Genomic DNA, 26,253 nt, shown 5'->3' on the forward strand with positions numbered 1-26,253 from the left:
TCTGCCTGCTAACATTTCTCTGGGCTGGAAACCCTGAATCAAACCTTGAATAAAAAGACTGAAATTTTAAAATAACATTTGGATTTGACTTACATTTTAAAAGTATAAACTTGAGATTTCTAAAGCATGAATAAAGCAATTTTATAAAATTACACTTTAAAATTTGTTCATTCAAATCAAAAGCATTAATAAAATGCTGGCTAATGAATTATTTACAACAAATAAGTTACGAGATTGCTAAATTGTTAGATTGGTTTATTATGTCCCATGTATTGAGGTAGAATGAAAATCATGCCTTTCATACTGTTCATACAGATCAATTCATTACAACAGAATTCACCTCCTGGATCAGAAACCAATGGTTCTCCAGGTACACTTTGTGCCTCACAATCAATTGCTTTTATTTGCTGCAGTCATTATAGGGTTAATTGTTTAGTATAAAAGTCCTCATCAGAGGATCAGAGGTGGAGAGCATCAGCAACTTTAAGTTCATCAGTGTTATTATTTTGAGCCTAGCATGTAAGTACAATTATTGAAGAAACCACAGCAGCATCTCTACTTCCTTAGGAGCTTCTGAGGGTTTGGCATGATATCAAAAATAGCTGCGTAGTGGAGAGTCTATTGACGGGCTGCTTCACAGCGTGGTATGGAAACACCAATGCCCTTGAACGGAAGATTCTACAAAAAAGTAGTAGATATGGCCCAGTCTATCATGAGTAAAGCCTGCCCACCATTGAGCACAACTACACGAAGAGTTCACAAGAAAGCAGTATCCATCTTCAGAAACCCCACCAGGACATGCACTCTTCTCACCTCTGTGATCAGATAGAAGATATAGGAGCCTCGGGACTCACATCACCAGGTTCAGGAACAGTTACCCCTCATCCATTAGGCTCTTGAACCAGATGTGATAACTTCACCCACCCTATCACTGAACTGTTCCCAAAAACTATGGACTTGCTTGGAAGGACTTTTTAACTCATGTTCTCGATATTTATTGTTTATTTATTTGTTTATTTTCTTTTGTATTTGCGCAGTTGGTTGTCTTTTCCACATTGCTTGTTTGTCAGTCCTGCAGTGCAGTCTTTCATTGATTTTATTGTGTTTCTTGCATTTACTGTGGATGCCCTCAAGAAAACAAGTTGTACATGGTGGCATATACAGGATGTAGTTTGATACTAAATTTATTTTGAACTTTGAACTTTGAACTGCCTCATGAGATTATTGCTCCATGTGGAACTGGGTGAGAATCCAACAGTCTTTCACACAATATGCTTGCGGAGGCACAATAAGCGAGTGTCCAAATGGAGATGAGAAAATGTATCTTTCAGAGTGCAGTGGTTCACTGATATTTCAGACTGTGACATTCTTACGAAAGGGTGCCATCTTTATGCTTACTTTTCCTTTCAAGATTGATAAGAAGTAAATATACTCAAATGTGACAAGCAAGGTCTTTGATTGAATAAAGTTGGTCTACTGTTCGCCTCTGTTTTCCAAAATAACTGTTCTAATGTCTCACCCTGGCAGAAAAAAAAGGACATGAAGAAGGAAACACAAAACCAAAGAATTCTGGATAAAAGAGGAGTGTTTTACGGTCCAATAGCAAAATAATTGCAGGCTTTTGCAGCTGTATCTCCATCATTCAACACACTGCTGCTGTTTGTGTGTGGAATATTGTTCTTCCTTTAAATAGGTGTATTTCCCTAGTCTGCAATAATTAACATTAACGTTTAAAATCTGCTTATTTAGTAGAAGTGATCCACTCCCTAATGGGAATGGAAATTCTGTAATGCATCGGCTGAGTGTATTGCTGTCTAGTTGCCAAGTGTAATGTTATACAAATATCCAATGGAGCTATTGTCCAACACTGGTAGGCATCAACATTTTCCCCTTGTAAACTGAGTGTTATTATAAATTGAGTAATATGGTAACTGTTATTTGTGGAAGCGAGGGAATAATAACTTAAACACACTAAATTATTGCGATACGTGAAAAGAAGCCAAAAAATTTGATCATGCTCTTGGTTTTCCACATAAAAGTGTGATTTTCGACCAGAATTTTTTTAAAGTCAGTAATAGAAGCTTGTTGGAGGTCTTCAGTGGGATTGCCTAAATAAATGTAATTGAAAGCTGAAGATATACTGGCAAAATTTAAGCTAAATATAAGCCTGCAGCAGGAATGCCCAGTAATCCATTAACAGCACATAAGAAACAGGACAGAAATGAATATCCAGATTTGAAAGTTGTTGAATAGTTACTGGCCCTGTAGCGCACATTGTGGACAGAAAAGAAACATGTTGTAACTTGGATGATCACTTGGCCTTATGTCGATTGGTGTAAGAGGGTAACTCCCCTTTGTGTTGTACATCACCTACTCATATGATGCAATTTCCAGTGGGAGTCATGCCAGGATTATAAACATGAACACATTCCCTGTAGAGGGATTGCATTCACTGAGATGTACCAGTGGAAGCGTGTAAGTTTCACAGTGACCCACAAGAGATGTCAAACAGGCTCGGAGTCTGTCGCTGCAGTACCAGCCATGAAAACTGGAATTAATATTTTATTATTATTCAAGGAACGTCCATAAATCACATTATGCAAGTGTTCCAAGCAGTGAGCAACAGGTATGTTAGCTAGAGGATGTGCATGCAACACTGGAGAAGAGGCTAGGGTATCACGTGATCAAGAAATGTAAATAAATGCAGCTTTTCCTTCATCCCATGCTTGTAGTCCACCTACTGAGAGTCCCAAGCAAAATTACTCTAACATTCACACCAGCTGGTATAATTTCCCACATCTCTGGACACATTTATATAGAATACGAGTGTAATCTCCAAAAGTGAGGCAGTCTCACCATTTGGTTCCCTTTTTCATGTATCTGTTCAGATTAACCTCCTCAATAAGCTGTCATTCAGCATATTCTCTCATAATCGCTTCACAAGCTTAAACTTTATTCTCAGCCAATAGTACCAACAGTGCTTTGTATTTTATCCCCAAATATTCTTGCACTGTTTTTAATCAAAAATTGTCATAGTTCTTCCATTTTTGGTTGCATATAATGCTGTTGAGTTATCATATTCCGTCTTTCCATGTCCACCTTTAGCAAACTATGCAGAAGTATCACATCTGCACATCTCATAGAACACAAAATGGTACATCCAGTGAACAGGCCTTTGGCCCACAACACAGTATCTGTGCTGAATACAACAACAAATTAAATTTAATCTTGTCTTTCTGCCCATAATTCATTTCCTCTATTGTCTGGATGCTCATGTGTCTATCTAAAAGTCTCTTAAATGTCACTGTTGTATCTGCTCCACTCACTACCTTGGCAGTCCATTCCAGCACCAACCATTTCTTGGTGTAACAAAAAGCTTGCCTGCAAATCTTCTTTGAAATTCTCTCCCCTCACCTCAAGTGCATGACCTCCAACATTTGACATTTACTATACTTCCATTCAGTTCTCCTGGTTGTGTCCTGCTGTAGTAGATGTGGAATGGTACCTAATTCGCGAGACTCTGAAGGAAACACATTGTAGGGAATGATGAACCTATATCAAAGCTTGGGTTTCTTTATAACCAACTGAGTGATGTATTTCATGGTGGCATTGTTTTTGTTATAACCGCTCAGCTGCACATTTAACATGCTGTTATAGACATATTCAGTTTTAAATTGTTGCACATACCTTTTTGACAGAAGAATTAACCAATCATCTCTGCATTGGTTGGGAACAGCATTAAATGAATACAAAAATGAAATCCCCGTGATTGTTTCCTGACTGAAGCCAGTGTAAGTTTTCCTCACCATTCCAGATAAACAGAACAGTAACTGATGCTGGTCATGACAAGCATTGATGAATATGTTAGCAGTCAATCATTCCAGTACTTGGTGAAAGCTAACCACAACAACAAAACTGGTTTCAAAGGAGGCATTCTCATTGAGATCATTCTCGTGAGCCTCCTCTGGACCTTTTCTAATGCCAGCACATGCTTTCTTAGAAATAGAGCCCAAAACTGCCCACTAGATTACAATTGTGGTCTAACCAATGTCTTATAAATCTTCAGCATTACATCCTTGTTTTTACATTCTAGTCCTCTTGAAATGAACGCTAATATTAAATTTACCTTCCTTGTCACCAACTCAACCTGCAAGTTAACCTTAAGAAATTCCTGCTCGATGATACTGAAATTCCTTTACACCTCTGATTTCTGAATTCTCTTATTTAGAAAACAGTCTTTGCCTTTATTCCTTCTATCAAAGTGCATGAGCATATTTTTCTCTGCATTGTATTCCATCTGCCTAATCTGTCCAATTCCTTCTGCTGTAAGGGACTGACATAAATGTATATTTCCAATTTAAAAGGAATGACAGTGGTCCTCAGACAAACAAGCAACTGGTCTTCACTCAGCTGGTTGAAGAAATCAGTGATGATTTATTTAAATGTCCTTAGCCTTCTTAAGGTGACACTGCTCTGACATGCCATATGGTGGTTGTTGGTCTCTGTACCCAATGCAGAGCACCCAACTACTCCCTTCACTGAACCGCTGCAGAGATGATGGTCTCCCTGTTGCTGCACTTGCTGCTCATCTTTCTTTCTCTCCTCCTCTCTGGACAGCAGACCCTTGTTTTGTCTGCAAGCTAGGTATGCTGAGGATAAAGCAGAAATCCATTAAAACATAAATACACAGCCTATATAAAGTAGGAATACTTTTCTGCAATTATTTCAGCACTGTCCACCGCAGCGAAAATCTCACGCAAGTGCTCTCAGCAGAAACACTGTTTCCAGTAACCTTTAAGCTATGAAGCTACCGAATAACACATAAAAATACACAGCCTGTATAAAGTAGAAATAAAGTATGGCCAGTGTAGTTTCACTTACTGGAATTGGGAAGACAGTGTTTCCATCAGGGCGGGCAGGTCACCTTCTATGTCTGCCTGCCTCAATGTCGAAGGTTGAGTTTCGTCGTCTGCTGTGGCTGATGTGGAAGGCTTGAAAAATGACAGTATGCTTGACTGCTTAGCCTCGCACATTTTTCTATCGCACAGTTCTTTGTAAGCACTCAAACCATCCTGCAAACCTGCCCTAAGCCTACGTACTCTTTCAAAATTTAAGTCATACTTTTCTGCAATCATTGCAGCGTTGTCAATCGCAGTGAAAATCTCACGCAATTGCTTCCCATTCAGTTCCTGGACGTCTTCATCTTCAGGCCGTTCGCTACTGCGTTCGGCTTCAATTGTTATCCTTTCCTCTTCATCAGCTCTTCACCTCTCAGTTCTTGGTCACAGCATGCCAAAACCTCTTCAACATCATCTTCGTCAACTTCCACAAACCCTTAGCCAAACTCACTATGCCCTTACTTCGTTCACCACGATCGAAACGCTTAATTATGTCTAGTTTTACACTAAGTGTAACACCATTACGTGCTCTTTTAGGCTTTTCCGAAACCTTAGAACTCATCTTGCTACTGGATGCACAAAATAAATTGACATAAAGCAAGGATGCTCACAGGCACGTGTTTAAGCAAGGCCAGCTAGAATGCAGTTCTGGGGAGGAACTTGGCTGCTCGACGCTCGCTGTCTTTTTTCATAACAGTGAAAACACCTTCAGTTAGCGAAAACAGGTAACTAATGTAGGTCTTCTGTAACAGCGAGTTGACGTAAAGGGAACGTTCGAAAAACGGTGGACATCTGTATCTTACTGGGGAGCATCACACTTCATTGCCCAAGATGGCTACTTTGTCTACATGACATTCTCTTTGGGTTAAATCGGTTGTTTGGCCTTGGTGACTGGGATACGATGTAAACCAGCTCCAGAGTCTGCTGCTTACACCATTGCTTGGCTCCATGTGCTTTCTGGTAGCTTGCCAGAGGCTCAGAGGTAAACTGCGAGGCATAAAGCAGTATCCTCCTCACCCTATCCAATCATCAAACCAGGCACAGAAAGTTCTGCTAAAATCCTCCATAGTCATGCAACCACCTGCAGTCCCATATGTTGGAATGTGTATGATCACGACATAACTGCTAGGGTCTCAGCTGCTGCACACTTGGTTCCTTTCACACGTGAAAAGTGACCATTTGGAGAACACTGCCCAAAACATTCACCGAAAATTGCCTGTTGAGTGGTGAGCTACTTGTTGGTCATTAAAGGAAATATGACATCCTATCTTCTTTTTTAGAAAGTTTTGAATTTTTTGGGCTTGCTGTAAAATGCAGATTAAATATTGAAATAAATGCACAATTAAACATTGAATGTATGCTTTGAAATGAGATACCAGGTTTCATTACACCAGTGATCTAATTTCAATGTGTATTAGGCACATTTTATCTCCTGCCGAAGTGTGCGGATTTTTCTGTCGCCCCAAACTGGATAGTGTTCTCAGCTTGCTAATTCTATTTAAACGAAACCCATATCGCAGGCCTCCATCCTGAAGCGTGGAAGTGAGTGGCATATTTAGCCAAGCTGAGCCACAGTGGCTGGTGGATACGTGCCACCAATATATTAAAGACAATTAAAGTACTTCACAGATCTTGGATAGCAATGGGCTGTCAAAAACATTCAAGATGGTACAAAGAAGGGTTTTAGAATTTGACATATAATATCTAATTATCATTGTTCGGGCTTGCTATAAAGTGCAGATTGAATATTGAAATTAATGCACAATGAAACATTGAATGGATACCTTGAAATGAGATACCAGAACTGTTTTGCTTTGTAGGAGCAATGTCTGGATAAGTTTCTAACTGCTGAGCCTCCAAAGGTAATATGGCTACAGGAACAACACACAAAGCGGATGTGAAGAACAGGCTGGATTATGTGTGACTCTCCCAGTACTTTTTTATGATATTCAGTATTATACTTAAATTTTCCTTAATTAGCTTGTGAAGCGATTGAATAATTTCTGCCATTGCACAAACTTTTAACATGCTATGGAGATGCTAACTACTTATATCCCTGATGCTGTGCTGCCTTGGAAATTGCAAGAGTAGTGAGGATATGTTTGAAAATGTTATTTCTTAAAAATGACAGCAGCATTTGGAATCTGTAAATGTGTACTTAATTGTAACCTTTGTGGCATTCCTGTCAGTGATAACCTACTCCTCCACTGATGCAACAGACTCTCAGCATATTGTTACAGCATTGTACAACAAGAGTAGCACATACAAATTAACATTATGGAAAGCATGTCTGCCCTTTTTATCCTATTTTAAAAGTTATACACTGGAAAGAACATGCGTCAGGCTTGCTTCATGTTCCTCCACATGCTCCTCTTCCTCAAATTTTATTTAAATAAAAAATATGATAATTACCATCTGAAGAAGCATTTCGGCCTGCAAAGTCAACTGTTTATTCATTTCCGTTAATACTGCCTGACCTGCTGAGTTCCTCCAGCATTTTGTGTGTTGTGCTTTGGATTTCCAGCATCTACAGAATTTCTCATGTGTGAGATTACCATCTTCTTGAATTTTTCAAATTCACACTTAGCTGGTCATTTTTCAATATAATGTCACTGGTACCCAAAGGCAATGTACTTGATATTCCACCATGTTCTGGGAGAACCTTCAAAGTTCAAAGTAAATATATTAACATAGAACATAGAATAGTACAGCACATTACAGGCCCTTTGGCTCACAATGTTGTGCCGACCCTCAAACCCTGCCTCCCATATAACCCCCACCTTAAATTCCTCCATATACCTGTCTAGTAGTCTCTTAAATTTCATTAGTGTATCTGCCTCCACCACTGACTCAGGCAGGGCATTCCATGCACCAACCACTCTCTGAGTGAAAAACCTTCCTCTAATGTTCCCCTTGAACTTCCCTCCCCTTACCTTAAAGCCATGTCCTCTTGTACTGAGCAGTGGTGCCCTGGGGAAGAGGCACTGGCTGTCCACTCTGTCTATTCCTCTTAATATCTTATACACCTCTATCATGTCTCCTCTCATCCTCCTTCTCTCCAAAGAGTAAAGCCCTAACTCAATAATCCATACTCTCTAAACCAGGCAGTATCCTGGTAAATCTCCTCTGTACCCTTTCCAATGCTTCCACATCCTTCCTATAGTGAGGCAACCAGAACTGGACACAGTACTCTAAGTGTGGCCTAACTAGAGTTTTATAGAGCTGCATCATTACATCGCGTCTCTTAAACTGTCCCTTGACTTATGAAAGCTAACACCCCATAAGCTTTCTTAACTACCCTATCTACTTGTGAGGCAACTTTCAGGGATCTGTGGACATGTACCCCCAGATCCCTCTGCTCCTCCACACTACCAAGTATCCTGCCATTTACTTTGTACTCTGCCTTGGAGCTTGTCTTTCCAAAGTGTACCACCTCACACTTCTCCAGGTTGAACTCCATCTGCCACTTCTCACCCCACTTCTGCATCCTATCAATGTCTCTCTGCAATCTTCGACAATCCTCTACACTACCTACAACACCACCAAACTTTGTGTCATCTGCAAACTTGCCAGCCCACCCTTCTAACCCCTCATCCATGTCGTTAATAAAAATCACAAAATGTAGAGGTCCCAGAACAGATCCTTGTGGAACACCACTAGTCACAACCTTCCAATCTGAATGTACTCCCGAAGTACATATATGTCAGCACATACAACCCTGAGATTCAATTTCTTGCGGGGATTCACAGTAAGTACAAGAAACACAATAGAATCAATAAAAGACCACACCCAACAGTATGGACGACAGCCAATGCACAAAGGACAACAAGCTGTGCAAATAATAGTAATAAATAAACAATAAATATCGACAACATGAGATGAAGAGTCATTGAAAGTGAGTCCAGAGGTAATGCGAGCAGTTCAGTGATGAGCCAAGTGAAGTTATCCCCTCTGGTTCAAGAGCCTGATGTTTGATGGGTATTGACTGTTTCTGAACCTTGTGGTGCAGGTCCTGAGACTCAGTAAATTCTTCCTGATGGCAGCAGTGAGAGGAGAGCATGGCCTGATTGGTGGGGATCCTTGATGACGGATACTGCTTGCCTGTGAGAATGTTCTGTGTAAATGTGTTCGGTGCTGGAGAAGGCTTTGCCCATGTTGGACCGGGCCATACCCACTACTTTTTGTAGCTATTTTTCCCCATACAAGAGCATTTGTGTTTCCATACCAGGCCATGATGCAACCAGTCAATAAATTTCCATCATACATCTATAGAAACTTGTTAAAGTTCAGATGACATGCTGAATCTTTGCAAATTTCTAAGGAAGTAAAGGTACTGTTGTGCTTTCTTCCTAAAGGCACTTGTGCCCTGAATCCAGGACCGATCCTTTGAAATGATAACAACAAGGAATTTAAGTTGCTGACCCTCTCTACCTCCGATCCCCCAGAGAGGACTGGCTCATGAATCTCTGGTTACTTCCTCCTGAAGTCAATAATCATTTCCTTGGTCTTGCTGACGTTGGGGGAGAGGTTGCTATCAGCTAGGTTTTCAATCTCCCCTCTATGTTCTGATTCATTCACCACCATTGATTCAGCCAATGACAATGGTGTCACCAGCAAACTTAAATATGGCATTTAGAGCTGCACTTAACCTCTCAGTCATAATTATGAAGTGAGTAGAGCAGGGGGCTAAGCACACAGGCTTTGTGGTGCACTTTGCGGATGGAGATTGTGGAGGAGATGTTGTTGCTAATGTGAACTGATTGGGGTCGGCAAGTGTGGAAATCAAGGATCCAATTGCACAATAAAGTATTGAGACCTAGGATGAAGCTTATTGATTAGCTTTGAAGGGATGACAATATCGAAGGCCAAGCTCTAGTCAACAAAGAGCATCAAGCAACCTGATGTATATGAGTCGGCTGTTCTGATGTTCCGGATTGAGTGGAGATCCAATGAAATGGCATCTGCTGTTGACCTGTTGTGACAGGAGGCAAATTGAAGTGGATCCAAGTCACTTCTCAGGCAGGAGTTGATATGTTTCATCACTAACTTCTCAGAGCACTTCGTTACAGATTACTGCAAGATAATCATTGAGGCATTCTTCTTAGGCATCAATATAATTGAAGCCTTGATGTTGGTGAAGTGAAAGGCAAAGGTATCAGTGAACACTCCAGCCAGCTGATCAGCACGGGTCTTCAGTATTTGGCAAGGTACCCCATCTGGGCCAGATGCTATCCGTGGGTCCACCCTCCTGAAGGATGCTCTCTCATCATCCTCAGTCACTGAAATCACAGGGTCATCAGGGCCTGGGGGAGCTCGTGAAGGAACCTCCACAGTTTGACAGTTCGAGCGAGCATAAAAGGTGTTGAGCTCCTCTGAGAGTGAATCCTTGCTGTCACCAATGCCACTTCATTTCACCTTGTAGAGATGATAGCATTCAGGCCATGCCACAGATATTGTGCATCCTTCAGTAGTTCAAGTTTGGTCCAAAATCACCAGTTTGCACATGAGATGACTTTACAGAGATCATACCTGGACCTCTTGTATTTAACTTGGTTGGCAGACCTGAATGCCACTGGTCTGGACCTCATCAGATTAAGGAGATCCAAGGTTCATCCAAGGCTTATGGTTGGTGAAGACTGAATAATTTTGTGGAAATGTATGTATACCCTTTACGAGATTTTAATTTTTAACGTATGTTAAACTTGGGCTCATGGACAGATAAAAGGAGGAAGAAAGGAAGCAATAGTGGGACAATTGATGCAATACAGTAGTCTTAATCTTTTTTCACATGCAGGCCATTTGGACATTCAGGTCTATGCCCAGGTAAATTCATGCCCCTCTCCTGATGTTGAGTGCAGCAAATTGTCTCTCATAAGCCTGTAAATAAGGTGACTAAAAACCATCCTTCTTTATTTAGCTTTATCACTTCCCCCCTTGCACAATGGTCCATCCCATGCACTTCTGAAATCAGAAACGACAGTAGAGGGGTGGGCGCTACCAACAAGCCGTCTTCCGTGCCCCACAAGCCTTCCGGGTTCTGCTTGGCCCCCCTTTTTCTCCACATTGTCCGTTCTGTCAAAGTTGCCTTACCTTGTATTTCAATTAGGTCCTCTACCTCAGGTTCTGGAGTTAGGCTTACCTGGGGGGCAATGACAGCTGATGTACATCCAGATGCTTTTCTGGCTGCCTCGTCCGCAGCTTGATTTCCCTTTGTTATTACATCATTTCCCTTTTTATGTGCCTGGCACTTTACTATAGCCAATGCTTTAGGTTTTATTATAGCTTTTATTAAGTCTAGAATTTGCTGACAATGTTCTATGGGATCTCCATTACTCTTTTTAAAACTCTGCTTCCACACTGCCCCGAACAAATGGCATACTCCATGAGCATATGCCGAATCAGTATAGATGTCTACTTTCTCACCTTCCATCATTTCACACGCAGCTGACAGGGCTTTGATTTCCTCTAGTTGGGCGGAACACGGTTGGGGACAGGACTCCATCCTAATAATCTTATAGCTCGACTGATCCTGCTGCACTACTGAGAACCCTGCATGATTTCCATCATAATCCCTAAAACAAAAGCCATCTATGAACAGAACCTTTTATTCTGCATCCTCTAGTGGTTCTGACAGTAAATCTGCTCTCAATTTGGCAAATGCCATCGTCTTCCCTACACAATCATGGGGTTCTCCTTCATAGTCCAAAGGGACAAAATCGGCTATATTACTGGTAGTGCATCTCTGTATAGTTATGTCTGGAAATGTCAATAGAATCTGATATGCTGCTATCCTGGCTGGCGTCAGCACAAATTTCCCTCTTTCCAGCAATTCTGCTACTTTGTGGTGTGTGTACAGAGTCACAGGATAGCCCAGGGTTACAGATGATGCCTTTTCATATGCATAGTACAGCGCCGCCAATCCCTGATAACAGGGTGGGTACCCCTGAGCCACCTCATCTAGTCTCGTACTGTAGTATGCTATCGGCTGCTTTGCTTTTCCTGTGCCTGCCTCTTGTGTTAGAACCGTTGTGACATAACCCTCCTGTCGGTTGGATACATACAAATGAAAAACCTTCTTGTAGTCAGGCAAAGCTAATGCTGGTGCTGACTGCAATTCCTGCTTAATAGTATTGAAAGCTATCTCTGCCTCTCCATTCCACTGTAAGCCGTTCTTCAAATTTGTATGTCCTGCTGCTTTCATTATCTTTCTCAAAGGTGCCACAATCTCAGCATATTCTCCTATCCAATCTGAGCTGTACCCTGCCATTCCCAAAAACATCATCATCTGCCCTATAGTCTGGGGTTTTGGGGCCTTAGTTATTGCCTCAATCTGATCTGGTGCTATCGCCTTCACTCCCTTGGATATTACCCTGCCTAAGTATTCCTCTTGCTGGATGCAGAATTGCAGTTTCGTTTTGGATACTTTATGTCCTCCGTGCGCCAGCTTCTCTAACAGAGTTATAGTGTCCTGCTCACACTGTTCCTTATTGTGGGAGCAAATCAACAGGTCATCCACATACTGTAACAATGTACTTTCCAATGGTATGCCCTCTAGGTCTGCCTTCAACACCTGATTAAAAACATGTGGTGAATGTTTAAACCCTTGCGGCATTCTGGTATAGGTATACTGAGCACCTCTGTAAGTAAATGCAAACAGATACTGACACTGGTCGGCCAGAGGAATGCTGAAGAAAGCCGAACACAAATCAATCACTGAAAAGTAACTTGCTACTGGTGGAACATTAGTCAAAAGCGTGTGTGGGTTGGGGACTACCACTGGCCAGTCCTCCACTACATCATTTACCGCTCACAAATCATGCACCAATCTCCACTTTTCCACTCCAATCTGCTTTTAAGACTGGCAGCAATGGGGGTATTGCATGGACTGTTTGTTCTTTTAAGCACTCCTATTTCAAGCAACCCCTGTACTGCCGATGCTATTCCCTCTTCTGCTTCTGGTCTCAGAGGGTATTGTGGTCTCCTGGGTGGAATTGCTCCCCTTTTCAGCCTTATTTCCACCAGACTAGCTGTTTTTATTTTCCCTACGTCCGTGTCATGCTGTGACCACAGAATAGATGGCAACTCATCTAACCTTCTATCTTTCTGCTGGCTTCTTACCTTTCCCAGCAAGGGCAGTTGTGGTTGGGGAGTTATTTCGACCTCCCTCACTGTCCCTACCATATCTACATTTACCATTATTTTAATGCAATTGTTGTCTTCTGATGTCCACACTTCTGGCGTGATTTTCCTCCTCACTGTTATGGTTTCAGCGCTCTTAACTAAGGGTCCTAAGTCTTTAGACTGATATCCCTTGTTTACCAACAACGTTACGTGGGGCGCAGCCTCTGGTATCCTGTACCATTTTTCTAAAAAGGTGTTCCACTTAACTTGTAAAGCTGCCCCTTGCTTTCCAATTATCACAGCCTCCCCTTCCAGGTGCTGTTGGGTACATGCCTCCAGTGCCATCTCTCCTCTAACTCCCTGTTCTGAGTCTCGTCAAAAATCACTATACAATGTAGCTCAGATTTGGGCATTACAGCCCTTTTCCCAGGTTTCCTGAATCTGATCTGCAATGTCTCCTATCCAAAAGACATTAGCCTTCTTGTCTTCTCGCACTATCAATTGAGCCCCTGCTCTTTCCACACTCAGCCCATTTCTGGTGCATTCTAATTTTAATTCCAGTTTCAAAAAGGCATCTCTGCCTAACAAATTAATCGTAGTTCCTTTAAATACTAGCACCGGCAAAACAATTCCTTTATTTCCCATTCTCAACTGCACTGGAGCCATGCACTGTGTCAACTGTGTTTTCCCCGAGAACCCTACCGTCTTAATAAACTTTCCTGACATGGGAAGGTGAAGGGCATACTGTGGCTGTACACAAGTGTACGTGGCTCCAGTATCTATCATCATTGATGTCAGTTGCCCTTCTAACATAACCTGAACAATGGGTTCCTCGTCTGCCTCCCTTGTTATCATTGGGTAATGTCCCTTCCCACTCAAGTTCTCGGGGCACCCCTAATACCTCGCATAGGGGTTCACAGGTCCGCTTGGGCCTGTGGGGGCTGGTCCTTGACTAAACTTTAGTTCCCATCTTATCGGTTCCTGCTGGTGTGTGACAGGCCATGGTGAAAACGGACAATCTCTTCTAATTTGACCAGGCTGATTACATCCCCAGCACAATGTCTCTACCTCTCTTTCCCCCTATTTCCTCACTGGTCCCCTCTGCCCATAGCTCCTCTGTCCCCCTCCTTGGGACTTCCAGTCCTGTCTGGGCTGTTTGAATTTAGTCTGTTCCTGATAGGGCATTTATGGGAATGCTCCTCCAAAGATGTTGATTATTGGCATGGGATTTTCTGGCCCTTGTCTTACAGTATGATGGGTTTCTCCATTTAGCGGTGCTTCATCCAGTTCGATGGCTGTACTCGGACCGGTGGTTTCTGGCAGCATCTTTTTGCTTTTCTCTTTTTCCTACTTTTTGAGTTCTTCGAGCTGCATTTGTGTTAACTTTCTTTGCACCTCTTCCTGCTGCTCAGTCAACCTTCATTTGCCTTTCCGGTATTTCTCAACCGCATGGACTACGTAGTCTCTAAATTCTTGTGGGGTCATTGACGTCAGCCCAACCATTTCCTCCAGTTTGGATTTTACTTGCAGAGGCATTGCATCCAAAATGCTATGTCAGAACAGTGTGGTGATAAATAAGCTATTTTCCACCTCTTGCTCAGTCTCCAGTCTCCACCTTTTCAACCGGTTTTCTACGCATGCTGCTGGGTTTTCAGTGTCCCCAGTGGATCCCCCTTTATGGCTTTGGGGTCCACTTTGGGTGGATAAAGCATCCTGAAGGCCTGCCATACCCTCTGCCTCACTCTGTCAAACCTGTCTCCATCAGCTCTCAGGTCGTTAAAGTTTACTATGCCAGCCATTTCCATTAGTTCGTTAAATTTAGAGGTTCCCATCAACCTTATCAATAGTGCCTTCAAATCTCCCATAGCCAATAATCGTCCCGCTGTTTCTTCTTCAAAGGCTCTAATCCATTTCCCTGCTCCTTAATGTAGATTGGGCAGAGTGTTTTTCAGCCCTTCACGGTCCTGGGATCCCCAAGGATGTACTGCACTTGTCCTGATCCTTTAACTAACAACGGCATAATTCTTCCTCCTTCTTCCCACCTGCCCTGGCTCTCCTCCTCGCCTGACTCCCCATCTGTCTCAGGGTATGTCTTTACTGCCTCCCACACAAATTTCTCCGGGGTCCTCTTCTTCCCTCAGTCTCCTTGTGGAGTCCTTCCTTTCTGTCCTGATTCAATACTTGGTTGGCCCCTGGAGTATTTTTCACATCTCCACTGGCAATCCCCTCTCAGTAACTTATCTAGCTCTCTCTCTACTTCCGCAAGTCGCTTCCCTACCGCCTCCTTCTGCTCTTCTAGGCTTCTGCCTCCTACCTCTTCCCCACAAATTCTTGCATCCTCTCTCTCTCCACTTAACTTTTGCTCCTCCAATGAGTCACCTTCTCTTTCTTCCTGTCTGTGTCTGTACACCTGTGGCAGGGCCTCCTCACGATCCTTACTCGTGCTTGATTCTCTTCTCTCTTGTGTTTCTCCAAGACTCTCATCTCCTATCTTTTTTCCACTTCCTCTTGAATGCCTCACCTCTTCCTGCCCTGATGAGCCACTTTCTTTTCTAGTCTGTTTATTTCTATGGTATAACCGATACTCCTCGTACTCCTTTTCCTCTATCAAGTATTTCATCCGTTCAATCTCTTCTTTCATTTCTCTCTTTGCCTGTTCCACCTTTATCCTTTCTGCCTGTATCTCCTTCCATATCGCCGCTTTTTCCTTCTCATATTGTCTTTTTTCCTCCTCATTATCCCAAACTTGTACTTCTCCCTGCATGTTTATCGTTCCTGTCAGCAGGGGGCACTGCTTAGGGGTTCCTTCCTCATTGTAGGGAGGGGGCTTTTCTGTTTCTTTCACATCCGGGTACGGAGCCGAAGCCAGCTTCTCACCATACCCTCCTCTCTCTCTAACAGGCTGTTTTTCCATCACCTTAGTGTCTTCCTCGCTTGTAACCAATATTCTACCTGTCCTCCTCAGCCTTTCTCCCTCCGTTCTGAAGAGTTTTAGCACTTACATTTCTCATTCTCTTTTTTGCCCTCTTTTCTTAGATTTATCTTTTGGTTTGTAATTTTCAATTAGTGCCTCCATTTCTTCGCACAAACTTACATCAAACGTTCCTTCCTTGGCCACTTTGTGACCAGGTTTTTGGTTCTCTTTTCCCATTTTTCTGAAGTTTTTGTAATCTCATATTTATTTACCGGGAAGTTTTTGCTCAGAATCTTTACTGCCATTCCTTTAACTGTCATGTTGTTCTCTCTTTTTAAGGTATTTCAGAGATTCACAGTTCATCTACAGGATATTATTTACTCTAATTCTATGTCTAGTCTATCATCTATCTACCAGCGCTTTAAACTATATATTGGACTGTCCTTGTTTCCTATTCTGTTCTGCCCGTACAGACCTCCATTCAGAGCGGTATCCACAGAACTTTCTCTTTGCACCTCATCTATTCAGACCCTTATCTCTTAAGGCGGTATCCACGAGGATTTTCTCTATTTTCCTTTCCCTGCCGGTTCAGACCTTCATTTCATACGAAGCGGTATCCACAGGGATTTTCCAACACCACATGGAATTTTTCTTAACTTAACTTCTTATTAGCTTATTTGTACTTACCCTCACTGTAGTGTTCTTGATCAATCCTCTGCGCCTCCTGTTAACCCCCAATTCTGCCAGGTTCTTTGGACCGGAGAGACTCTTCGGCAGTGGTTCCACACTTCTGAGACTCCAAGACCTCCCCAAAACCAACAGAATTCTTAGTCCAAATTGTTGCAAAAAGCGCTTACCTTTTGTTTGGGTGCACCCTTAATTCTGTTAGCCTTGTGGGGGTCCCTAGAGGACTGGGAAGTGTCCCCAATCTGCCGTTTCCTTTCCGCGGGTCTCTTTCCGGTCCTGCCGCGGTCTCCAATTTTGTCGTGGTTTCTCATGCCCCACAAACAACCAGGAGATGCAAAAGATTCTTCAAGAAGTATTAAACTTTAATTTGCAAATCAAAGCTGAGACAGTCATTGAGCTAGTCGCTGATTGCCCACCGATCCTTGGACATAGCATGTTTTATAGCAATCTCCTGGTTTAGTTGCATTAGCATATCCAATCGGTCTATAGTTGCGTATCACATGTACATCCGCCACTATTGTTTCTACCCATTGACTTAATCATGTTCTAATCTACATCTCTCAGCTACCTCTCATGAACACACCATTGTCTTCTACGTTCAATTGGATACATGCATAGCAAATAGCAAACTCAGACTATATAATAGCTACCTCTCATTAACACACCATTGTCTTCTACATTCTTAAGATTTCATTCTCCTACTGAATTGGATACATGCATAGCAAATAGAAAACTCAGACTACATAGTTTTGGTTACACAGCAAACAATGCAACTTTTATACTCCAATACTTGGTCGTGCTTGCTGAGAATGATGAAAGCTTGTTGATCACAGCTTCTCTGTCTAAAGTTGTGAATAAAAGGAAAAAAATGTTGTGAAATTGAATGTAGCTGACATTGTGAAAATTTATTTTTCAAGATGTCAGTTAGCAGAACTTTCAAAGATTTCAGTATTAGAATATAACTACCAAGTTGAAAATTGCCTCAATATCAAGAAACACTGGTTGTGCACAATTAACATCCATTTCTGGCAATCCTGTGCCTAAACTATATTGGCTTTTAATGTTTTTTTGTAGCAGGTTATACAATATCTTCTGATTTGCCTTCACACCTTCTTGCTTATGCTCATGTTGGAGTTAGATACTTTCTTTGGGGTAACATTTTGAGGGTCAGAATAATGCAACATGCAGAAGTGTATCCTCATCTGTGATCCCTTAGAATGGCTCCAAACTAAATTCTACCTAAAGCTGTGTTTAATGTGCCAATAATTGCTCTACCTTTTCTCCGATCTATACCACATCTGTGCGTCTATGGCATAAAATTAACAGAAATTTAAGATACAGATTATTTGGTTACAGATGACAGATTATTATTATACAGATTATTATTGTGGATGGGATGAATTATTTATTAATGAGAGACAGAAATTTACAATATATAGCTCCTACAGTAGTATGTATAGGTGAATACATGATAAAGTTCCTATAGAAGAAATAGAAGCAAGGGTAAGGCATTCAGACCTTCTGCTATTCAGTAAGATTAATCATTGTTTAAAGCAGTGAGAAGCAATTAAATTCATAATTTTCAGTTTAATGCCTTCAATCTGAATTTTTACTGATAACTCTAGTTTTTCTAATTTATAATTGTACATACGTACATGCAGCTCACTAACAAAAAATATCTCCAAGTACTTTGTTTTCTCTAAACTTATAAAAATATAGAAACTTAAGTATAGATGTAAAACGTCTGAACAGTTACAGAATCAAGTTTTCTAATGAAACATGTATGAACCTACAGAATGTGAAAGTAAATGGAGTTCTTCAAACACTGACTTCATTAATGACATCATTCACATTGACAAAAAGCTGGTACCATTGCCATCTGCTGTGACTAAATCTGGATCAAAATGGAATAAAAACCAGTTTGCTTTCCACAATCATGGTGTTAAACAGATCTTTTTTTTATGATGCTTAAGTCACTGTTTTAAAAGCTACAATAATTTTTCTTCTTTGACATGTTGAAATTAAGTGGATTTATCACTGTTCCAAGAACTATCCAAGAACAGCTTAATGTCTTCTTATAACTAAATCCTACTTTCTAAGCTTAGATTTGTGGATTTCAAGCTAAATATTTAATTGGATGTACAAAGTAGAAATAAAATAACTATTAGCAATAAACTCATTTATTTAAAACACATTTCATGGAAAAGTAATATCAACGACTTCACAGAGATGGAACTGGCCATAGGGCAAAGAAGGAAAGACCAGGGGGACTGCCCAAAGCTTGGTTAATGAGCTATTATGGAAGGGTTTGGGACAGAGTGTACTGTTGATAAAGTGACTCTCAAGAATGGAGATGAGCAACAGGCCAAAGCAGAAAATTTTGAAGGGAGGTCTTGGCACCGTGGAAGGTTAAAAAGGGTGCTGGAATCCAGAAATTTCTCCCCAAAATACCATGGAAGCTTTTGGAATTGAACTTAACAGTTTTATTTTGTTATTTGAAGCACAGAGAATTTGGGTCCTTGTATAAGGAATAGAAACAAATATAAATTATTCAGCCATTTCTGTCATTCAATTTGATTATTGTTGTTTTTTTAATCTCAATGCCACTTTCTGATACTATTGCCATACCCCTTGATTCTCTTAATATCCAAAAATCTTTTGACCTCTACCTTGAATATACTCAGCAAATGAGTCTCCACAGGTCCTCTTAAAATATGGCCCAACATACCATTCACCTTAAACAAAAATACTAAATGTTGGAAACACTCAGCAGGTCAAGCGGCGTTTATGGAAAGAGCAACTGAACTAACTTTTCAGGTCAAAGGCCCTTTGTTGCCTTCCTAATTGCTCGCAGTACTTGAATGTCAATTTGCAATGTATTTTTCTTCCTGGGCATCTGGATTCCACTGAAGACAAACACCGTTCAACCTCTCACCATTTCAAAACCTACTTACTGATTTTGTTTTTTCTACCAAGGTGAATGAGCTCATGTTTTTCCACAGTATATTCCAGCTGCCATGTCTGTGCCCATTTACAGCCTGCCTATACCTCTCAGAAGCCTCTCTGTATCCCCTCAAAACTCCCGCTTATATCATCGTGGATATATTACACTCAGTGCTTTCATTCAAATCATTGGCATAAATTGTGAACACCTGGGTCCCATCGTCAATCCCCACAGAACCCCATTGGTCACAACGTCCCAACCTGAAAATGACCCATTTGTTCTTACTCTCTGGTCGGCGTTCTTTAATTAATCCTGAATCTTATATACTCTAGTTTTGTTCAATACCTTCTTCTGTGCACTTTCTTGAAGGGGTTAGGAAGGGACAAGACCATGGAGAACACACCCATGGGGTAGTCTCAGGGACTACTACATTGACCATAATGAAGTACTTTGAGAGATTGGTAATGGCCCACATTAGCACTCGCCTTCCAAATCATCTAGGGACCCTCTCAAAATGTGCATATAGGAAAATAGGTCTGTGGAAGACTTCTTGCTCTTCAATCAGTTATGGATTAACTTGGCAGCAAGAATACATGTCACAATGCTATTCAATGATTATAGCTCAACTTTCAACAACACAATGCCTAATAAGCTCATCGCTAAACTCTTGGCCCTTGGCTTTGGGGCATCCTTCTACAAATGCTTCTAAGCTTTCTGACTGTCAGACCTTAGTTAGAGTTGGAGGTAATATCTCACTGATACTGATACACCACAGGTTTGTGTATTCAGTCCTCTACTCTACTCCCTATATACCCAAGGCTGTAAACACAACTCTGTCCTCATCGACAGTGCTGCTGTAGGGATGGTCAACAGCTTCAGCTTCCTTGGTATCCATATCACCAGCAACTTCAGCATCCAGATCGATGCGCTGATCGAGAAAGTGCTTCAGTATACAGTACATACATTCTTATACATCTAGGGTGATTCAGATTGGCATGGAATTCTATTAAACTTCAACATGTTTCATCTCAGTCTGTGATGGGAACTGCTCTGCTCTGAATTGGCAGAACGTTCAAAGAGAGGATAAGCATAGGTTAGTCTATCAAAGGACGTCGTTGGCTAAGGCACATTGTGTTACAATTGTACAAAACGTTGGTTAGCCCTTACAGGGAGTAGTGAGTTCTACTTCTGCCTCCATCTACTTCTCCAGCTGCTCATTCTAAATACCAAATATCATTTTATGTTGAGAAAAATTACCCCTCAGACCCCTTTAACCACCTTCCCCCTCAACTTAAGTGTATCCCTTTCATGCTACCATGGGGAACTGACTCTAGATATCTACACTTTTCATAATTTTATATAACTCTATCATATCATGTTTCAGATTTCTTTGCTCCTGGGAAAACAGATGCAGCAATTATAAGGTACTTCTCCTTATAATTCAACTCCTTCAATCCAGGCAAAATCCTTGTGATCATCACAACATTGTGGGCCGAAGGGCCTGTACTGTGCTGCACTATTCTGTGTTCTATGAATATTTCTGCTCTCTTTTCCGAGTTTAATCAGATCTTTTTTGTAGTGTGAACTTTACACAATACTTCAAGTGTGAACTGTAGTATGCTGTCCCATCTTTTGTACTCAATACCTCAGCCAATGAAGCCACATTAGCCACAGAGTTTCACCACCCTGCTTACCTACGTCGTCACTTTCAAGGAGTTCTGTACTTCTATCTCAGGGTGTCTCTGTTTAACAGAACTCCCCTTGGCTATACTATTCACAGTGTATGTTCATTCCTTGCTTAGTTTCCCAAACTGCATCACTTTGTACTTGTCATTTATGTAGAGATACAATACGGTACCAGGCCCTTCCAGCCAACAAGCCTGCACCACCCAATTACACCCAACCTGCTAAAGTCTGCATCTTTGGAACATTAGAGGAAACTGTCTGCCGTTTGCTTGCCCATTTGCTCAATTTCTATTGCAATTGTATGTATATTTTAATTATTATGTTCCGGTTCAAGTTCTGATCATGGGATATAGTGTTTGAAATGGAGCAACTGTTCCTCATGTCATATTTACATCCGGTTAATAATATGAGATATTTTAAATGCATTGCCTGAAATGGTCCAATCCAGGCTCCTCAAACTGAACAATTAATGCAGTCACTTCATGGAACGATGGGTGTTTAAAGAGCCCTCGGTATTTCACTCAGCATGTGTTTAATTCCACTTCTCCAAAACAGCTAGAGAAAGCATGAATATTGTACAGTAGGCTTCAGAGCCAAACAATTGTCTTCTGCACAAATATATGTGTCTTTGCCTGTGGCTTCAGTATTCAATGTGTAAGGTTTCAATGTTTATTACTTAGCTGCAGATCCAGAATGGATTCTTCTAACGGTAAGAGAAACCGGAGTCCTGAGAAACCACACATTGCCCAAGGCATCATAAAATAGAACATGTATTAAGATTTCAATAGTTTTCCACAGGGGAAGAATCATAAACAGTTCACCCCCTATGGCCCATGTGAGCCATCTAAAGGAAACAATAAAAAACATGATTTTCAATTTTAAAGTTTCGTAGAATATTTTATGAAACAAGCTATACCAGTAGTGATTTGCTGTCACCTAAAACTTCAGTACCATAAAATTTAAAACCTCCCTCAGACTTACCCTCCTACAACCTTCATGTTATTTTTTCGAAACTTTTAGCATACTAATGCTTTATCATTACTCAATGACTTATCACATCTTTTGCTCTCACTGAATGCAGAAATCCCCATTGTTAATTTATGAAACTGTAATTTTGTAATTAAAAAATCTCCTCCCAGTAGGTGGATATTTGGCATATTATGAAATGTGTTATTGGGTGATGCACCATATCGAGTTTCTGTATGTTTTCATATACTGGCTAGAACACAGCAACCATTTTTTTTGACAGATCACTGTAGGTATATTATAAAATAACAAACTGCATTGCTCGTTGTGGGCTATTCTTTGAAAACTAAAATCTCAAATCAGACCGGTGCAAATCTCAAATGAGAGAAAATCTGCAAAAGCTGGAAATCTGAGCAGCACGCACTCCGAAGGGTTTCAGCCTGAAACGTCGACTGTACTTTTCCCCATAGATGCCGCCTGATCTGCTGAGTTTCTCCAGCATTTTGTGTGTGTAGTGTGGAGCAAATCTGGGTTTTTTTTGGTTTAATTATAAACTAATCAAAACACTGCTTACATACATTTGAGAGAATCTTCTGAAATGTTATGGCCATTATCCATAATTAAGAAAAATGGATTTCTATATGAAAACCAATGACACATCCCTGGTGGTAGCATTCTCTGAGAAAACACTCTATCAGTTAATTCACAATTTGACTATACTTTAAACAACACTCATAAACAGCTAAACAATGTTATTTCTGTGTGTAAAATGGATCCATCACCAATGAAGAAGGTTATTGTTTTGGTTCTCAAACTTACTTATATTTTTGTGTTGTTGGAATATTTGAAAGAGTTAAAGCAATTTGAGGGGTTTTTTGCCTTTTTTTTTGCAGACACCTGTAAAATGTTTCTGAGTGCTAAATTTCAGTGTGGCTGTCAAAGTAGTTTATGTGTAACTTTACTGCATTCAGCTGCCTCAGTTAACTGTCATTATTGCTCAGCACTTATGAGAAGCAGACACAAAATATACAACTCAATTTATACTATGTTGTGAAACTACCTGCACATCATCATACATCTTCATTCAATTACAGTAGGAATGTGTTGCGTATTTAAAATTTCAGTAGTATTTGAGCAATATTGTAAATATATTGTTTGATTAAGTGTTTTTGTATGTTTAAATAATTTGTTACAGGTTATATGTAAAAATAAGTGAATTGCATACGTCATGACGCTACAAAGTAATATGTGTGTGCCTTGCTTAAGTAAACATGAAGTTAGAATCGTATTTCAGACTCCTATCTTTTCCTTTAATTAGTTTAATGTTATGAAGTTACAAAACATAGAGGTGGTGAGGAGGTATTTTTAAAAGCGAAACCGAGACTGTTACCTACCAGTTAAGCTCAGCGAAACACAGGAGTTTGAAAAAGGCACAGGGAGATATGGTTGAGTTTTTAAAAAAAGCAGTGCAGCACATGCTCATTAAAAGGAAGGCAGAAAACGAAAGAATTCACGGGTTCAGAAACAGTGAGTACTGGGCGATGACCATCATAAAAAAGTTGCTGTAATGGCTGACTACATTGGAAGTACTGATGTGTTTGATTACCCAATAGATAACTGGATTTTATATACTAAATAGATTGAGCAGTATTTTAAAACAAATAGATTAGTCAATGAGAAACAAGTACCAACTTTGCTGAGTGCATTGAGTTTGAAAGCATACAGTTTGGTTAGGGGTTTGACTGTTCCAACCAAACCAGTCAAACAGAGCTTTGCTGATATTTTGTGGAAGAAAAGTAGTAACGTTTAGATCCAAAACTTTTGTTGATTACAGAATACTTCAGGTTTCATAAGTAGAATCAAAAGGAAAGTGAGTTCATTTTAGTGTACATGGCTGAACTGAGGAAGTTATGTGAGTATTGTCATGGGCTTAATGATGCACTGAGATATCATTTATTTTGTGGAATCTTACAAAGAAACATTCAAAAATGACTCCTAACTGAAGCAGTTGAAATCGCTAATTTAATGGAAACCGCAGGCAATTGAGTTGAAGTCAGGAATGAAAGTAAGCATGAACAAAATTGCAATGTCTAAACAGAAACCAGCAGGCTGATCAAGTTCTGTTACAGTTGTGGCATGGCTCACATACACAGACCAATGCAGATTTAAAGGTGAAACTTGCAGAAAATGCAACAAATTAGGACACACATACAAAGAGCATGTCAAGAAGATAAAACCAAAAGGTCTGGGCAGGGAAGAGAAAAAATAGAGTCAAGTTGAAGTTTAAAAATCTGTACTAATCTGCATGCTGTTGATGAAAAATCTGATAATGATGAGAGTGACATAGTTCTATGTAGCCTTGAGATTTACAATGTGGAAAATTAACAATAGACAACCAAATGTTCACACCAAAATTGAATGGAAATTAATTAATATGAAATTAGACACTGGCTCAGCTGTTTCAGTCCTTCCACAAAATGAGTTTGAACGGCATTTCAAAGACACTAAACTGAAGTTTGCAGATATCCTACTATGAACGTATACTGGAGAAAAAAATAATACCTGTGAGAATGTAACAGTGAAACATAACACCCAACAAGGTACACTGAGCTCGCAGTGGTACAAAGAGGAGGGTCAGCATTGTGAGGATGTGATTGGCTGAGACAACTACAACTTGATTGGAGATCCAACTACAATTTGCATGCCATGTGCTCTGAAATAGAATCATCTGAAAGCAAATTAGGGAAGGTACTAGATAATGCCCCAGCTGTCTCCATGAACCATTGCCCAACAGAGGCCAAACAGGCATTGGTGCTAACCTCTGTCCTTCTGGTTGGAAAGCACATTAGACCAAGGAAGCACCATACTGCTCAGAGGGATCATGAAAGCAGTGGTCTGACTACAACTGTTTTTGTAGGCAACATACGAGGGGTGATTGATAAGTTTGTGGCCTAAGGTAGAAGCTAAATGAGTTATACAGCTCTCGTTATAGGCACATGCAGTTCAACTCTTTGAGTGATTATGCAGAAAGTTTGAAGTTAATAACATCTCCTTCTACCTCAGGCCATGAACTTATCAATCACCCCTCATATCTGAGAAAGTTTCTGATCTGTTAATTAGGCAGTTAATTGTGAAATGTGGTATGGTTTTAAGATGAAGAGAGTTCAAGGAGCTTCAGGAATGTTCCAGGTATTTGGCTTTTGTGAGTATAATGAACCAAAATCTACTGTGTATGCACTAAGGTTATTGCATGAACTTCAAGTGGCAGAAATAAAAAACTGCTTGTAAAAGTGGATGCAAAGACCAAAACCATGGAAAGCCAAAAAGGAAAGAGTCAATGGAGATACAAAACAGAGGATTCATCAGAAGATGTTGTGAATGGTGAAGACAAGAGGAAAGGTCAAGTCATAAAGGAAGCAATAGAAGGATTAATAAGAAAATACTCCAGTGAACTAAATGCACCTTCCCAAGATCAAGATGCACATCCTAGCAAGAATAAAAAAGAAATTAAAGAGGATGATAGAAGTGCTGTGGAAACTGGAGAAGATAAATGGGAACAACAACACACACAAAATGCTGGTGGAACACAGCAGGCCAGGCAGCATCTATAAGGAGAAGTGCTGTCGACGTTTTGGGTCGAGACCCTTCATCAGAACTAACCAAAAAAAAAGATAGTAAGATAATCCTTTCGGTTAGTCCTGATGAAGGGTCTCGGACTGAAACGTCAACAGCGCTTCTCACTATAGATGCTGCCTGGCCTGCTGTGTTCCACCAGCATTTTGTGTGTGTTGTTGTTTGAATTTCCAGCATCTGCAGATTTCCTCATGTTTGCAAGATAAATGGGATCTAATTTCTCCAGAAATTAACAAATTCAGAGATACTCACAAGAAACTAGAAGAAAAAGGAAGGTGAGAAAAAAAGGAAGAGAAGCAAGGATCGAAGTATTGTAGATCCGGAGAAAGAAATTGAGAAAAGGAGAAGAATGGTGTCCAGAGCTGTCAGAACCACTTCCCGCAGTCTCAGAGTCAACTCCTACA

Source organism: Hypanus sabinus, chromosome 12, assembly GCF_030144855.1.
Source record: "Hypanus sabinus isolate sHypSab1 chromosome 12, sHypSab1.hap1, whole genome shotgun sequence".
NCBI lineage: Eukaryota > Metazoa > Chordata > Chondrichthyes > Myliobatiformes > Dasyatidae > Hypanus > Hypanus sabinus.